Consider the following 6,000-nt stretch of genomic DNA (forward strand, 5'->3'; position numbering starts at 1 on the left):
TAGTGGACCACATGGGATGGAGTTGTAGCGTCAGGCGTGCGAGAAAGAACCACCGGCGTCGAAGTTCTCACGGTGCCAAAGAAAAAAGTGCACCTAAATACCTTTGTATTTCTTTGAAGCGCAGATCAAACGATTGCCAGTAATTAATTTGATTGAATTTGATTATGTTGGGTATTGAAATTCTCTTGATGACATCAGTCAAACATGACAAGCAGAAAAGCAGGTCACTGAAGTCAAGAGATACCCACATGATCCCAGGTTAAAGGGAATTTTGTGTTCTGGACAAGCTCAGGCTAGGCTAAGGCTTTCCAGTGACGTATTTACCAGCAGTACCATACACTTCTCAAGAACTGCAACACAAAAGCAGTACTGCAAGTCCAAACCTCTTTCAGATTTGTAATGTGGAAATCAGTGCATGGTGATTATACAGCAGGCAGATGAATAATATAATTCTATAACATATGTCTCACACTTAAAAGTAATAACTGATGTCAACTGATGTTCAAGTGTAACTATAACTAAATTACCACTTGTTAACTGAATATTATTTAATTACATTGCATGCAGAAAGCAGAGTAATCTTGGAAATTGAGTTTTCCAAAGACACTCCTGTGTTTTCATGATGGTATGCTTTGGGTCGTTGCCTTGTTGAAATGTAAACCTGATCTGGAGCACAAAAGGTTTTCTGCATCAGTATTTACCTCTATCCTGACTAGTCTCCCAGTACCTGTTGCAGAAAAACAGCCATACATCATGATGCTACCACCGCCATGTTTGACTGTAAGAATGGTATTAATGAGGTGCTGCTTAATGTCTGGTTGGGGATTGTGATCAAAAAGTAACCTTTTTTATTTTCATGTTTTATAGACCAGAGGATTTTACTTTTCATGGTCTAAGAGACATTTTACATGCCTTTTGTCAAACTCCCAGCTAGATGTTGTGTGCCTTATAGTGATAAATGGCTTCTGTCTGCCCACTCTCCTAATGACCAGTTGATGGAGTTCTGCACTAATGGTTGTCATTCTGTATAGTTCACATCTCCACAAAGGAACTCTGGATCTCATTCACAGTGACTACTGAGTTCCTGGTTACTTGTCTGACCAAGGCCCTTCATCCCTAATTTCTTAGTACGGCTCTGCGGACAGATCTTGGTGGTTCCTAACGTTTTCCATTTGAGAAAAATGGAGGCTACCATGCCCTTAGAATCACTTTCAATGCTGCAGAAATGAGTTTGTATCCTTCCCCAGCTCTAGGCCTTAACACAGCCTGTGTCACAGGTCTGTAGAGAGTTCTCTTAACGTCATGTCTTGCTTTTCACTCTGACATAAACATCAACTCAGACCAGCTATAACATTAATACCACCTGCCTAATTTTAAGTAGTTCCCCCTTAGTTCCTGACCATTTGACACCTCTGAAGACATCCTGTGGTATTTGTGGACCACCACAATTTGGCCCTTGTCAAAGTGGCTCAGATTTTTATGCTTGCCAGATTATTTCTGCGTTAATCAGTAGAAGAACTGCAAGAACTGATGCCACTGTAAATTAAAATAATGAATGTTTTCACTTTACCCCCTATACTGTGGTACTAATGTTATGGCTGATTGGTGCATATCATTACAGTATACTCATTAGAGTATATCATTACATACTTTGAATACTTATGCAAATGAGATTTTCTTTAACCCGGTGATGGACCGACACCGAGTCCAGGGGTTAATCCTGCCTTGCGTCCAATGAGTTCTGGTAGGCCATAGACCCCAAACCTTACCAGGAAACGGTGTATAAAAAGATGAATGGAAGAATAGATATTTCAGACTTATTTCAGGGCAATTTTAATAAATTTACTAAGCAACTAAATAACAGTTGTTGCTTTTTCAGTGTGAAGCATTGTTTGTACAATTGATGAGAAAATGAATTTAATTAATTCAAGTGGAATCTGAAACATAAAATGTGGAAAACTTGAAAGGCTCTGAAATCTCTTCTTATGCACTGCATGTAGGTGGGATTGGATGAATGGTGGGTGGGTCAAACAATTTGGATGATGACAGGGTTTAGGGTTGGCAAAGCTGGAGCCCCTATCCAAGCTTGTAGTCGCCTGCCCAAGCAGTAAATTCATTACTCTGCTCAAATCAGCAAGAGACGGCGTGCTGCAGGGCTACGGCCAAGCAGACTTGCTCAGAGGCATGGCGCTGAACCACCTCTCCTCCTCCCCCTATTCACACTCACATCAACAGCCAACACTCACAGGCAGGCAGGGGTTAATGCACTAACAATACATCCAATACCACAATAAAGCCGCCCATGGCTTCAGTCTCAAAACATGCACAAGTCTTAAACTAAAAGTTGAATGAGTTCAATTTTAACTTAAACGTTTGCTTCCTTAAGTGAACTGGTTGACTGTTGTTTAGAAAACACAGCTGAAAGGTTCTTTATGTATCCAAAAGTTTCTCTTAAAAATTGTTTTTGCAGCTTCAGATACCTCTATAGTAGTGTAAAGATTCACAAAATGCCTAACAGATGGATACAATACAGTGATGTCTCTCGATTTAGTTTAGTTTAGCAAAAGGAATACCTGAAAATGTGTCTTTTGTTAATATGGTCATGTTTATATTTTCAGTTTGTAGTATTAAAACTATGCTTCTTTCCATTACCCGAAGTCGCCTGAAGACGTCGGAGCTGGGAATGATATCACACTCATGTTGACTGCATTTCAGTTTAAACATTGATAATTGTTCAATATTTCAAAACCTTTCTAAAAACAGCTAAAGACTTTAGAGCTTACCCCAACTAACCTAACAATCGCTGCTGTCCAATGAAAAACGTATCTCCATTTTGTCCATTTTTTGTTTTCTCCATGGTTTGAACCCTGTAGCTGCTCCATACACTGTGTAAATAAAAAAAATATAGAAATGCTCCAAATTACTTTGAGCAAACTCTTATTTTATATTGACTTACATTCAAAGTTAAGACCATTTTGCCTTCACCTGTAAAGTCACTTTTGGAGATACAGGTTTGTCATTGGACAGCGATGCAATGTTTTACCGGTGTTTTAGGTCAAATTTCACCAAATTACGTCCCACGTTAGTGACACCGGTTGCCAATACTAACAATATTGCATTGTTATCAACTTTGGCTACTAATGCTAACCTGGGGCATAAACAGTGGGACATCATTTAGTGAAATGACCTAAAACACTGGTAAAGGACAGTCAAACCAGTTGTACTGCAACAGCAGTAGGATGAGCATGTTAGCAGTGGAAATTGATTAAAACATCAAATTATGCAGTAAACACAGAATTGTATCTGGCTACCAGGGTGTAATAAGTAAAAAAGTTAATGAAATCACAAAGTTGGTGTTTACATTAGCTTTAGCGTTAGCTTCAGCACTAGCTGCAGCCTTAGCTCAGCTGGAGCAACAACCTCCAAAGCTAAAGCAGAAGAAGTGTATTTTCAAATGATAGTCTCCCAGATTTGATGATGCTTGGCTTTTGATAGACACACCTTGAAAACAGTGATGTTTTCTCCCTGGGGGAGAGAAATTGGAATTCTAGCACAGGGCCAATTTTCAGAATTTGACTGCTTGGTCTTTAAAAAAAAAAAAAAATAATAATAATAAATACAAATAAGATTGCGTAATGCTATTTAGTATAGTAGTATAGTATTTCCACCCCAGTGTATCTGAGATCTCTTTGCCAGCTCTATGTAATACCAGTATTTTCCTACCAGTTAACACAAACTGTAGAAAACATGGACACTGTGGTTTCTTTCTCTTCTGTTTTAAAGAAATTAAGACCAAACAGTCCACCATGTCAGATTTGCAACCAGAATCTGCGCAGTAGAGACCAGAATCAGAGCCAGACCTGCATCCTTCTCCTGGACCAAATGTGTCTCAGACCACCTTCATTGAGCTTACAGCACAAAAGCAAAGCAGAGCTTCGCCCTGGATTCCCAGTTTGTCCGGTAGGTGTAGTGTTTCAATAGTAAAGGTGAAGTTCCACTACAGCTCAGCTATTCCATGTACTATTCAGAAAGAGCGTGATGCAGGTCCTGCAGAAGACGAGTCTCTTCCAGCCAAGGCTGTCAGTCACTTAAGAAAAGAAATAATAAAGCACAAGTAGAAAGTGATCACATAGTTCTACACATCGTTCTGCAACCAGCCAGCAGAGGTGCCAGACCTGTGGTTGCTTCACTTTTGAGAAAAGTTGCACTGTTCATGCTTTCTACAGTCACTGACATTGGCAGTCACTGACAGTTACAACACATTATAGCTAGCAGATGGACTTCAAGTGTATTATTGAACTAGGAAATCGGCGTTCAATTCATTCGTTCAAAGATGAATATAGATAACTTGTTACCATAGTTTTACTGCATAATTACGTAGTTGGTTAAGTGCTACTCATGCAACTTTGCGTGTCTTTTAAAAAAAAAAAAAAAAAAGACATGGTGAAAGTGAATGCTAGCCTACTAGTCTAGTCTTTCTAACAGTCTAGCTATTTTCTTATACTGTTGCAATCTAGGCAAGTTTCATAGATATATAGGTAGGGGGTTGGTCTAACAGTTTTTTCCACATTTAACAGTTCCACAATGATCCCATCCCATTCCTAGCAACTTCCACAGGATACCAACCCAGTGTGGGCCACATGTTGTTCCTATTAGACACACTGTCCACATCAATGTGCCTGTGTATGTGTGTGTATAAATGTGAGAGCCAATGAGCTCACAGGTGTACATGCCGCGTAGCTGAGGTCATGGAGGGTAAAGTGAGAGTGCTCAGCTGTCTGTGTGGATCAGTCAGAGAGAGAGAACACTGCTGGGAGAGGACAAACTGATACTGTAAAAGAGCTAAAGCGGTCCTGCAGATGGACATAGGAGTTCCACACTCTCTTGACATACACTCTTAAACAGAGGGTTCTTCAAGGTTCTTCTGAAGTAAAGGAGTTTGTTTTTCTATTAATCAGTACTACAACCATAACAAGCCTAAACGGTTCAGTATCACTTGGACGGTCCATCATAGATGCTCACCTGACCTTCAACTGGAGATGTATTAAATGCAAAAAAAACTCCAAGCAGAATGTAAATGATTGTCTATTGAATGTAACCTTGCACCTAACCCCAACCCCAATCCTTTCGAAGATGGTTCTTCATAGAACAGAGCACTAGAAGGATTGGGTTTAAAACAAACTCCAAGTTTTTTTAAAGGGTATCTTTGTAAAGGCACTGGTTCAGGATGAAACTGCGATAACTCAAATAACTACCTAGATGCTTAAGTGGTTCTTCACATTGGTAGAAACCCTTTCGAAGATGGTTCTTTAGAGAAAGATAGGGTTTCACCATCATGACAACCCAAATAACTCTTGCTTTATGTGACATGAGTATTTCCATGCCATCACATTTCCCCTGTCTTTCCTAAACCAAACACTTTATTAAAAGACCTGTACACCTACACTTTCATGCAATTATCTGATCAGCCAATTGTAAGACAGCAGTGCAAAGCATACCATGCTGCAGATATGGGCCAGCAGCTTCAGTTAATGTTCACATCAACCATCAGAATGGAGAATGTTTTTTTTGCATTTGGGATTTTGGGCATGGAGCAACTGTTGGTTTTAGAAGGGCTGAATTGAGTATTTCTGTGACTCTTGATCTTCAGGGATTTTTCACACAACAGTCTTTAGAGTTTACTCAGAACAGTGCAGTAAAGGACCAACACCTGGTGAGCGGCAGTTTTGGGGTCTGAGAAATGCCCTATTCATGAGAGAGATCAGCAAAGAATGGCCATCACCAAAACTGGACTCAAACTGGGTTCATTAACATGGCGATGAGTTCAGTGTTCTTCAGCGGAATTCCCAGTTACTGGATCTGAATCCAACGGAACATCTTCGGGATGTGGTAGAATAAAGCATAAGAATACTCCTGAAACATCTGCAGGAATTGCATGATGCAATCATGTAAACATGGATCAGTCATTTCTAAAAAATAAAATGTAAATAAGCTCCAGGC

The sequence above is a fragment of the Salminus brasiliensis genome, chromosome 14, assembly GCF_030463535.1.
Source record: "Salminus brasiliensis chromosome 14, fSalBra1.hap2, whole genome shotgun sequence".
Classification (NCBI taxonomy): domain Eukaryota; kingdom Metazoa; phylum Chordata; class Actinopteri; order Characiformes; family Bryconidae; genus Salminus; species Salminus brasiliensis.